We start from the raw sequence: 12,838 nt of genomic DNA on the forward strand, positions 1-12,838 counted from the left end.
AGATTTTGAATAGTTAAACCAGTGAAATGACCCATTAATTCCCAAGATTCCATGATTGTGTTTATGGACAAAATGAGAAAGGCAATCACTGATAAGAGCTCAAAGATAAGACCTTTCCCATTCCTATTCAGGAAGACTTGCCCACTCCTCACCTGCTGGCAAAACTCTAGTGCTTATACTCATCTCTATCTGAATTATATCCATACAGGTTCTTGCCTTCTTTTTGGGCCCCAGGGCTCTTCATCAAAGGGGCTTTGGACTACAAGAAACCACACACTGTGTTTTTTACACCTTTTACCAATCTTGGTAAAGGGAGCTCAGTTACTGTTAATTACAGATGTTTTCTGTCATAATGGGCCAGATTTTCAAAAGAAACTCAACTGCAAAACTCCCAAATGCCATACACAAACCTGGTAATGGTCCATGCAAATTGAATACTTAGTGGGTCTGTGTGCATTCCGTTCCAAGGACTGCCTTTGAAAATTTAGCTTGGTAACCTCAAAGCATTCATAGCATTGTAATCTGTCATCATTAACAACAATGCTTGACTTAGTGCTCAACATTCTTATTAACCATGCAATTACGAATGCAGACAATGTTTAATCACTTTCACAAAAATACAGCTGTGTTGTTGGGGAACTGTCACTTACTGTTCACTAATGATTGATTTTTTTTAAGCCATCTAGATTGTTTTCATGAGAACAGCAGATTAACTATAAAGGCTTCATTATTGGTCATTAAGGAATATTAAAATGGAAAACTTTTACAAGATATGTCCTGTCTTGCCTCATTCACATAACTGAAACATTCTTGACAGAGAGATTCTATTTCTGGCAAGGAGACTGGTCTAAGTAGAAGTGGAATGAACTGGAAAATTGAGAAAAAATCTCTATATTGGTGTCATAAGATATTTACCACATTTCGCAACGGCAGTATTTACTCCAAACAATCACTTCAGCTAATGTCCAGCTTATGTAAAAACTGGCTCAATGGGGTGCACCAATCAGTTTGTACAGTTGTTAATAATGGACTATTTTGAAAACATATAGTTATTCCTCCATGTCTCGCCTGCACTGGAAGACTAATTCTCTTCTGCACTGTAAACTTAGAGATGAGTTAGACTGTTATTTTATGACTCAACTTTACTTATTATTTAGATGCTGCTGAGAACTGGCTTCTGTTCTAGCAAATGTCTCCTGGTTGTACTATGATAAAGTGCTTGTGTCCTCTGCCTAACTACAAAGGTAGTGCAATAGAATTAGAAAGGTCTGTTTTCTCAGAGTCACGCCCTCACTGGATCTCTGTACTGTCATCCCTGACTCACTGTACTCACATCTGAGACTAATCTGAATTCACATCCAGGGCTCACTGAATTCATTTCTGAGGCCCACTCTACTTGCGTTGAGGTTGACCACATTCACAGCCTGAGGCTCACTGCCTCACTTGCACTGCCTCACCTGCAATCATTCCCGAGGCTCGTTGCTCTCGGGCTCAAGGCTCACTGCATCCTTGGTGGAGGCCCTTTCCTTACTCATTTATTCAACATCTTCCAGTATTGATGCTTGAACAAGGGCATTTTGAAGATGAAAACACCTAGAGCATTTGTGCCCTATTGCATTACCTGGCCTATCTTCTATTGCAACTTACAAGTGTCATGCCTGAGAGAGAGTGTGTTGAAACTTTCTTCACTGGCAGCATAAATAGAAACTTCTAGCACCATGAAAACTATTCAGGTTTCCATGTTCTATGATTCAAGTAATAAGGTCTCAGCATCAAATTCTCCAAAGTAATCAAAGGCAATGACGTGACCTGTAATGTTTGAAGGGCGTCCATGGCCCTAACTGCCCAATGATCCAAAAAGGAATAAACTGGCACTGGGCCTTTTATTTGATAAGTTCTCGTGTCTAAGAGAGGCACTGTCTTTCAGTTATATTGTAATTCCATTTAAGTTCCATAGATACAATGTATATAAATATCTTAAGCGGCTCTAAAGAGTACATTTCCATATGACTCTTTCAAAGGTTTTAAGTGTTAGCTATCCCTCTTCACGTCCTTTCTCTACTATCGTGCCCAATTACCCCATATTTAACCTTTATTTTATTTTATTCTTGCTTCATTATTTCCCTCTCCCTGTCATATAGCCCGCATTATATCCTTGAAACCCCAATTCCATGGCCCCTTACTAGTTTCCTAGTTTCTATGGAAACTCTAATTATTTAGATACCTATCTCCAAAGTTTCAAATCTGGCCTTCACTCCATAGAAAGAATATGCGGCATTTGTTCTTTTGGGTCTGCATTACTTCACTCGGTGTTATAGTATCCAACTCCATCTATTTCCCCTAATGACATCACCCCAGACAAATCCCGGGCATGGTAGGGATGGGTTTCTCATGACGTTCTACTCATAGTTGAGAAGATGTTTGCAGGGGGAGAAAGAGTAAGTTTTCTTCAGGGATGAAGTCCCTTAATGGCTATCCATTCACCAGTAGATGGCCTTATCCCCAGGTAAAACTAAGTAGACTCAAAGGGTTTAAAAAGATTAAAATAGAAAGGTATATGAAGTTAAGAGGAAAAAGTCACATAGTAGAGAAACTGAAGGATAGAAAATACGGGATGAGTTTGATCAAAACACATTTTATGTATTAAGAAATTATGGATTTCAAGAACATTGGGAAATAACTAAAAGTATAACACCTTGGTGTTCTAGAAGTCACACACTTGCTTTAGGACTTCTTTGAAATGTCTGTTTCAGTTCTTTTCAGTAATATTGTTATTTTTTTCTGGTATCTATAGTTGTATGCTCAGAAGCAGTCAGAAATAACTGTGACTAACATGTATTCGTCTATAACATTTATCTGTAAGGGAAAATATTTTCAAGTCAGAGTCTCATATAGCCCCGGATGAGCTTGATCTAACGATGGAGACAAGAATAATCTTGAACTCCTCTTGATTTTCCTGTCTTCACCCCCCAAGTGATATTACAAGGTATAATATCACTTCTGAGTCTTTAAATGTTTCTGTTATTAGCTTTTGTTTTTGATTATTCATTACTTGGGTGAGTTACTTAGCTTTACCTGTTCAATTTTTATCTCTGGAAGTAGAATAAGAAAATAGTGTTTCTTATAGTAAGTTAATATTTTAAGAAATGAATAGAGTATTGACATAAATTAAGAGCTATGTAGATTTTAGCTATTAAAGTTTGATAAATTAATGAGTGAGAAATGGTACTGGGGAAATAAAAAGTAGTGTAAAAAGATTAATTAGTAGATTTGGTGTTTTGTGTTGCTGCAGTAAAATATCTGAGGCTAATTATTTTATAAAAAGTACTTTGGTCATGCATGGTAGTAAATGTCTATATAATTTCAGCATTTGAGAATCAGGGGCAGAAGGAATGTTACGAGTTCAAGGTTATCCTGGTCTACACAGTGATTTAAGCCAGCCAAAACTATCGAATAAGACTGTCTTAAATAAATAAATAAATAAATAAATAAATAAATAAATAAATAAAAGAAAGAGGGATAGAAAAAGAAAAGTAAGGGAAAGAAAGTCAAAAGAAAACACTCTATTTGACTGAGAGATTTGGGGGAAAGAGTTTCAGCTGTTTGATCTATGTTGAGGCAAAAGTGCAGATATGCAGAAAGAGAATCATGTGCAAAGGGGTCCAAGGATGTGAGATGATCTTCCAATGACAACTAATGCTAAATCATTCTCTAAACCAACATCAATACCAACAAAGGGCAGTGTCCTCTATGCCCTAGCAACTTCCCGTGAAACTTTACCTCTTAAAGCTTCTGCCACTACTTGATATTTCTGGACTGGGTACTGGGCCTCTATTATATGAATCCCTGGAGACCAATTCATTCCAACACATAGCACCTCTCCCCTAGTCTCCAAGGTTCATTTGTTTCTCCAACACAAAGCAATTCGATCTCTGATAGTCCCCAAATCTTCAATCAAGTCCAAACCCTAAGTTACATCTGAGACTCAAGACAACACACTCTCACTGCAAACCAGAAAGTCAAAACAAGTCACTATGTCCAAGATTCTCTGGTAGGACAGGGATGGAAACAAGGAAGCAGAAGATACTGACTGATCCAAAAACAAACTGAAAGCCAGAAAAAATAATAATAATAAACATCAACTCTTCCAACTCCAAATGGGTAACCCCTGTGTAGCTTGTAATATATGTGTGTGTGTGTGTGTGTGTGTGTGTGTGTGTGTGTGTGTGTGTGTGTGTGTGTGTCAAGGGCTTAGGCAGCCCCACCTCAAGTTTTGGTAGTCCCTAACTTTCTCTCCCACTGATGGCCCAATCATGGGTTCCACCTATACTCTCCTGGACTCACTGGACAAATCTCTGTCACTGCTCCATCTCCAAGGTAATGTCTACTTTTCATTGAGATCACAAAAGAAGAAACAGAAAGCCACTATGACCCTACCACCATTTGATTCTGTACACCTGTAGAATCCACAGCATGTGGCTGCTATTTCCTCTCCTTGCTTGCATCCGACAGTGCCTTAGGCACTCCTGCATTAACTGAAGATTCAGAACACCTCTCTAGGAAGCATAAAGAAGAATCCTGAGATAGCATTATGGGATACCTAATATGGGATATCCTGAAACCAGTGACTGCTTGGGCCTCTAGGACTCTAATGGGAGAACAGTTGGTAAGACTTTTGAGCCACCCTGAAGGCCTTTGTCTCACTGCCTTGTGACAATACCTGAATCCCTTGTTTTCAGTTACCTGAATATTCTATACTGTCCCAAAAATGCAATGGTTTGTCATAATTTTAATCAACCTGTGACTTTCCCCAATCTCCCCATTATCCTTCTTTTTGCTACTGAGTCTCTTTGTAATTTGCAATAACATGACATAGATAATAGGCACACCAAAGCCAGAAAAAATGTGCAGTTAAGAAATGTGCATCCTAGAAAGAAACAGGAGAGAGCATATGTCAGCAGTTTGACAGCACACCTAAAAGCTCTAGAACAAAAAGAAGCAAATACACCCAAGAGGAGTAGAAGAAAGGAAATAATCAAACTCAGAGCTGAAATCAGACAAGCAGAAAAAAAAAGGACCATAGAAAGAATCAACAGAACCAAAAGTTGGTTCTTTGAGAAAATCAACAAGATAGATAAAACCTTAGCCAGACTAATGAGAGGACACAGAGAGTGTGTCCAAATTAACAAAATCAGAAATGAAAAGGGAAACATAACTACAGATTCAGAGGAAATTCAAAAGATCATCAGATCTTACTATAAAAGCCTATATTCAACAAAACTTGAAAATCTGCAGAAAATGGACAATTTCCTAGACAGATACCAGGTACCAAAGTTAAATCAGGAACAGTTAACAACCCCATAACTCCTAAGGAAATAAAAGCAGTCATTAAAGGTCTCCTAACCAAAAAGGGCCCAGGTCCAGATGGGTTCAGTGCAGAATTCTATCAGAACTTCATAGAAGACCTCATACCAATACTATCCAAACTATTCCACAAAATTGAAACAGATGGAGCACTACCGAATTCCTTCTATGAAGCCACAATTACTCTTATACCTAAACCACACAAAGACACAACAAAGAAAGAGAACTTCAGACCAATTTCCCTTATGAATATCAATGCAAAAATACTCAATAAAATTCTGGCAAACTGAATCCAAGAGCACATCAAAACAATCATCCACCATGATCAAGTAGGCTTCATCCCAGGCATGCAGGAATGGTTTAATATATGGAAAACCATCAACGTGATCCATTATATAGACAAACTGAAAGAACAAAACCACATGATCATTTCATTAGATGCTGAGAAAGCATTTCACAAAAGTCAACACCCCTTCATGATAAAAGTCCTGGAAAGAATAGGAATTCAAGGCCCATACCTAAACATAGTAAAAGCCATATACAGCAAACCAGTTGCTAACATTAAACTAAATGGAGAGAAACTTGAAGCAATCCCACTAAAATCAGGGACTAGACAAGGCTGCCCACTCTCTCCCTACTTATTCAATACAGTTCTTGACGTTCTAGCCAGAGCAATCAGAAAACAAAAGGAAATCAAGGGAATACAGATTGGAAAAGAAGAAGTCAAAATATCACTATTTGCAGATGATATGATAGTATATTTAAGTGATCCCAAAAGTTCCACCAGAGAACTACTAAAGCTGATAAACAACTTCAGCAAAGTGGCTGGGTATAAAATTAACTCAAATAAATCAGTTGCCTTCCTCTACACAAAAGAGAAACAAGCCGAGAAAGAAATTAGGGAAACGACACCCTTCATAATAGACCCAAATAATATAAAGTACCTCGGTGTGACTTTAACCAAGCAAGTAAAAGATCTGTACAATAAGAACTTCAAGACTCTGAAGAAAGAAATTGAGGAAGACTTCAGAAGATGGAAAGATCTCCCATGCTCATGGATTGGCAGGATTAATATAGTAAAAATGGCCATTCTACCAAAAGCGATCTAATGCAATCCCCATCAAAATACCAATCCAATTCTTCAAAGAGTTAGACAAAACAATTTGCAAATTCATCTGGAATAACAAAAAACCCAGGATAGCTAAAACTATTGTCAACAATAAAAGGACTTCAGGGGGAATCTATCCCTGAACTCAAGCAGTATTACAGAGCAATAGTGATAAAAACTGCATGGTATTGTTACAGAGACAGACAGATAGACCAATGGAACAGAATTGAAGACCCAGAAATGAACCCACACACCTATGGGCACTTGATTTTTGACAAAGGAGCCAAAACCATCAAATGGAAAAAAGATAGCATTTTCAGCAAATGGTGCTGGTTCAACTGGAGGTCAACATGGAGCAGAATGCAAATCAATCCATGCTTATCACCCTGTACAAAGCTTAAGTCCAAGTGGATCAAGGACCTCCACATCAAACCACATACACTCAAACTAATAGAAGAAAAACTAGGGCAGCATCTCGAACACATGGCCACCAGAAAAAATTTCCTGAACAAAACACCAATGGCTTATGCTCTAAGATCAAGAATCAACAAATGGGATCTCATAAAACTGCAAAGCTTCTGTAAGGCAAAGGACACTGTGGTTAGGACAAAACGGCAACCAACAGATTGGGAAAAGATCTTTACCAATCCTACAACAGATAGAGGCCTTATATCCAAAATATACAAAGAACTGAAGAAGTTAGACCGCAGGGAGACAAATAACCCTATTAAAAAATGGGGTTCAGAACTAAACAAACAATTCACAGCTGAGGAATGCCGAATGGCTGAGAAACACCTAAAGAAATGTTCAACATCTTTAGTCATAAGGGAAATGCAAATCAAAACAGCCCTGAGATTTCACCTCACACCAGTGAGAATGGCTAAGATCAAAAACTCAGGGACAACAAATGCTGGTGAGGATGTGGAGAAAGAGGAACACTCCTCCATTGTTGGTGGGATGGCAGACTGGTACAACCATTCTGGAAATCAGTCTGGAGGTTCCTCAGAAAATTGGACATTGAACTGCCTGAGGATGCAGCTATACCTCTCTTGGGCATATACCCAAAAGATGCCCCAACATATAAAAAAGACACGTGCTCCACTATGTTCATAGCAGCCTTATTTATAATAGCCAGAAGCTGGAAAGAACCCAGATGCCCTTCATCAGAGGAATGGATACAGATAATGTGGTACATCTACACAATGGAATATTACTCAGCTATCAAAAACAATGACTTTATGAAATTCATAGACAAATGGTTGGAACTGGAAAATATCATCCTGAGTGAGGTAACCCAATCACAGAAAAACACACATGGTATGCACTCATTGATAAGAGGCTATTAGCCCAAATGCTTGAATTACCCTAGATGCCTAGAACACATGAAACTCAAGACAGATGATCCACATGTGAATGCTTCACTCCTTCTTTAAAAGGGGAACAAGAATACCCTTGGCAGGGAATAGAGAGGCAAAGATTAAAACAGAGACTGAAGGAACACTCATTCAGAGCCTGCCCCACATGTGGCCCATACATATACAGCCACCCAATTAGACAAGATGGATGAAGCAAAGAAGTGCAGACCGACAGGAGCCGGATGTAGATCGCTCCTGAGAGACACAGCCAGAATACAGCAAACACAGAGGCGAATGCCAGCAGCAAACCACTGAACTGAGAATAGGACCCCCATTGAAGGAATCAGAGAAAGGACTAGAAGAGCTTGAAGGGGCTCAAGACCCCTTATGAACAACAATGACAACCAACCAGAGCTTCCAGGGACTAAGCCACTACCTAAAGACTATACATGGACTGACCCTGGACTCTGACCTCATAGGTAGCAATGAATATCCTAGTAAGAGCACCAGTGGAAGGGGAAGCCCTGGGTCCTGCTAAGACTGAACCCCCAGTGAATGTGATTGTTGGGGGGAGGGCGGCAATGGGGGGAGGATGGGGAGGGGAACACTCATAAAGGAAAGGAGGGGGAGGGATCAGGGGGATGTTTGCCTGGAAACCGGGAAAGGGAATAACACTCGAAATGTAAATAAGAAATACTCAAGTTAATAAAAAAAAAGGATAAAGTGGAAGAAAAGAGAAAAAAAATCTCAGGTGACAGCAGTTGCTGTCAAAGATGTAGAGAAATAGGGATTCTCCTCCATTGTTGGTGGGGTTGCAAGCTGGTACAACCACTCTGGAAATCAGCCTGGTTGTTCCTCAAAAATTGGACATAGTACTACCTGAGGACCCAGCTATACCACTCCTGGGCATACACACAAAGATGTTCCAACATATAACAGGGACAAATGTTTCACTATGTTCATAGCCAGAAGCTGGAAAGAACCCAGATGTCCCTCAACAGAGGAATGGATACAGAAAATGTTCTACATTTACACAATGGAGTATTATTCAGCTATTAAAAACAATGACTACATGAAATTCTTAGGCAAATGGATGGAACTAGAAAATATCATTGTTAGTGAGGTAATTCAGTTACAAAAGAACTCACATGGTATGTACTCACTGAGAGGTGGATATTAGCCCCAAATCTTGGAATACCCAAGAAACTATTCACAGACCACATGAAGCTCAGGAGGAAGGAAGAGCAAACTGTAGATGCTTCAGTCCTTCTTAGAAGGGGGAAGAAAATACTCACGGGAGAAATACAGGGAGAAAGAGTGGAGCAGAGACTGAAGGAAAGGTCATCCAGAGACTGCTCCAGCTGGGGATCCATCTCATATGCAGCCACCAATCCCAGTCACTATTGCTTATGCCAAGAAGTCCTTGCTGACAGGAGCCCGATATGGATGTCTCCTGAGAATCTCTGCCAGAGCCTTACTAATACAGATGAGGATGCTTGCAGCTAACCATCAGACTAAGCACGGGGACCCCAATGGAGGAGTTAGAGAAAGACTGAAGGAGCTGAAGGGGATTGCAACCACATAGGAACAACAGCAATATCAACTAACCAGATCTCCTGGAGCTCCCAGGGACTAAACCACCAACCAAAGAGTACACATGGAGGAACCCATGGCTCCAGCCACTTATGTAGCAGAGGGTGGCATTGTCTGGCATCAATAGGAGGAGAAGCCCTTGATCCTGTGAAGGCTCTTTTTCCCAATGTAGGGGAATGTCAGGGTGTTGAGGTGGGAATGGGTACATGGGAGTGGGTAGGTGGGAGTGAGAGCATCTTCATAGAAGCAGTGTAAGAGGGAGGGGGAATAAGAGAGGGAGGAGGGGGATAACATTAAAAATGTAAATACATAAAATATACAATAAAAATAAATTAATTAATTAAAAAAAAGAAATGTGCATCCTGGTTCATCCCTCGTAAACTCAGCCTTTTACAAGCTCAAGGCCTGAACATATAGCTGGACATAGAACTGAAGATCCTATAGGGTCTCCAATTCTATCTGAGCCTAATTTCCTACTGCCCCGTCTTCTGCGTGCTCATTACTGCTAAAGTAGTCAGTATTGGCTCGGAACCCCCAATAGCAAGTACTCAGCACAAAGGGAATTTATTTGCCCCAGAAGGATAAAGTACAGGGAGGAAATAAGAGACAAAGACAGGAGATAATAGGACCAGGGAGAAGAGGAAAGTTAACTAGGGAGAAGGAGGAGGGATATTTGTCCTGGGGGCTAGGAGAGGTCATCAAAGGATTGCCTCTAAACAGAGAGAAGACAGACATGGCCCATAGGAAAATGACAAGTTACAAAAGTAAAGGAGGACTCGGAGCAGCTCCAGCAGCTGCATCACCTGGCTTCTGTTTTCCTTGTTCTCTGCGGGTGGTGGGGTGCTCCGCACCTCGGCTATTAGTCTTGTCAGATTCTGGAAGTTACAGTCAGTCTGGGGTTGAGCAGCAAAGTTACTTCCTATGGAAATCAAGGCAGTCAAGGCTATGGACAGACACAACAAAGCTATTCCGGCTATGGACAAACAACTGATTCTTCATATGGACAAAACTATGGTGGTTACTCTGGTTATGGACAAAATCAATCAGGTTATTCACAGTCTTATGGTAATTATGAGAATCAAAAGCAGAGTTCCTATGGCCAGCAGTCATATAATAACCAGGGACAACAAAACACGGAATCATCAGGAGGTCAAGGTGAAAGAGCACCTTCATATGGCCAGTCAGACTATGTCAGCAAGATTCTTATGACCAGCAGTCAGGTGGTGATCAGCCCCAAGGCTCATATGATGAGCAGTCCAATTATCAGCAGCATGATTCCTATAATCAAAACCAGCAGTCTCACCATCCACAAAGGGAAAACTACAGCCACCACACACAAGATGACCATCGTGCTGTGAGTAGGTATGAAGAAGATAATAGAGGATATGGCGGGTCACAGGAAGGAGGTAGAAGGCGTGGGGAATATCACAGGGATGGAAGAGGTCCTGAACAGGATCAAGTGGTGGTGACCGTGGTGGCTTCAAAAATTTTGGTGTTCACAGGGATTATGAACCCAGACCAGATGCTGATTCAGAGTCTGATAATTCAGATAACAACACAATCTTTGTGCAAGGACTTGGAGAGGGCTTGTCTACAGATCAAGTGGGAGAGTTCTTTAAGCAAATAGGAATTATCAAGACTAACAAAAAGACTGGAAAACCAATGATAAATCTTTACACAGACAAAGACACAGGAAAGCTAAAAGGGGAAGCAACAGTGTCATTTGATGACCCTCCATCAGCTAAGGCAGCCATTGATTGGTTTGATGGAAAAGAATTTCATGGAAACATCATTAAAGTGTCATTTGCCACGAGAAGGCCTGAATTCATGAGAGGTGGTGGAAGTAGAGGTGGACAGCGAGGTCGTGGAGGATATAGAGGCCGTGGAGGTTTTCAGGGGCAAGGTAGAGACCCTAAGAATGGGGACTGGGTTTGCCCTAATCTGTCATGTGGGAATATGAATTTTGCTCGAAGGAATTCCTGTAATCCGTGCAATGAGCCAAGACGAGAGGACTCTCGTCCCTCAGGGGGAGATTTCCAGGGGAGAGGCTACAGCGGAGAAAGGCTTCAGAGGTCGTGGGGGCAGAGATGGAGACCGAGGTGGCTCTGGTGCAGACAGGAGTGGGGGTGGTTATGGTGGAAATAGGAGTGGTGGTAGCTATGGTGCAGACAGGAGTGGGAGTGGTTATGGTGGAGATAGGAGTGGTGGTAGCTATGGTGCAGACAGGAGTGGGAGTGGTTATGGTGAAGACAGGAGTGGAGGTGGCTATGGTGGGAATAGAGGAGGTGGTTCTGGAGGAGACAGAGATGGTTATGGTGGAGACCGAGGGGGCAGCTATGGAGGAGATCGAGGAGGATACGGAGGAAACCGCAGCCGGGGGGCCTATGGAGGAGACCGTGGTGGTTGTGGCAGTGGAGGCTATGGTGGAGACCGAAGTGTTGGCTACGGAGGAGACCAAGGTGGGGGTAATGGAGGCGACAGAGGTGGCTATGGAGGAGACCGAGGTGGCTATGGAGGCAAAATGGGAGGAAGAAATGACTACAGAAATGATCAGCACAACCGACCGTACTGATGACTGTTTCCAATGCTCTCTTGTCTCTGACATAATCCATGGGGAATTGTCAGAATGTGCCTGCTGCTTTCCTCATGGCCTCTTGGGTAGTGAAATTGACATTTGGGTTTTTATTTGGGTGGGAGGGCTGGGGACAGCTTTCCTTTTAGAAATGTCCATTAAAATTTTCCCTTTTAGTTTCCCACCCTCTCTTTCCCAACCCTTAAAGCTAAATGCGTTGTAAAATATGGCCAAAATGGAAAGTGTTTTGTAATACTGCAATAAAAAGCTGCTTGTTTTTTCTGGGGGAAAAAAAGTAAAGGAGGAAACCCTATGTTAGGATAAGGTGCTTAATTTTACTTGGGCTGTTAATTAGGTGAGCCAAAGAAAGCTTTTGATTGCTGGACTTCAATACCTTGAGCCTCAGGAGGAGTTAGTGGTCAAATAAGGGAATGGACCTTAGTAGCTAGCTTCAGAAATGTAACTTAGTGGTTACTAGCAAGACAGATTGAATGGTGAGGAAGGAGAAGGAAAGGAAGGGCAAGGCCTGCTGGAGTCATGTTTGCCAGTCCCAACTGGCTGATTCCCTTCAATTGTCCATAATTTTCTGCTTACAATAAAATACTCTCTAGCCTGTTCTTCAAAATTCTTCCTACATCTGCCCATTACCATTTCAAAACCATTTCTATATTTTAATATTCATAAATATAGCAACAATCCTACTCAATACCAGTTTTCCATATTAACCTGTCTTCTGTTGTTATAGCAATATACCTGAGACTAGAGCATACAAAGAAAAGAGACTTCCTTAACTCGAAGCTTAGGGGTCTGAGAGTACAAGATCACACAACCTCATCTGCATCAACT

The 12,838-nt window shown here is 41.1% G+C and overlaps 1 pseudogene; it reads left to right on the forward strand.

Moving 5' to 3' along the window:
- The first annotated feature begins 10,168 nt into the window (after positions 1–10,168).
- On the forward strand, positions 10,169–12,092 carry Taf15-ps1 (TATA-box binding protein associated factor 15, pseudogene 1; annotated as a pseudogene).
- Positions 12,093–12,838: the final 746 nt, after the last annotated feature.

Source organism: Rattus norvegicus, chromosome 18 (assembly GCF_021556685.1).
Source record: "Rattus norvegicus strain SHRSP/BbbUtx chromosome 18, alternate assembly SHRSP_T2T, whole genome shotgun sequence".
Lineage (NCBI taxonomy): Eukaryota > Metazoa > Chordata > Mammalia > Rodentia > Muridae > Rattus > Rattus norvegicus.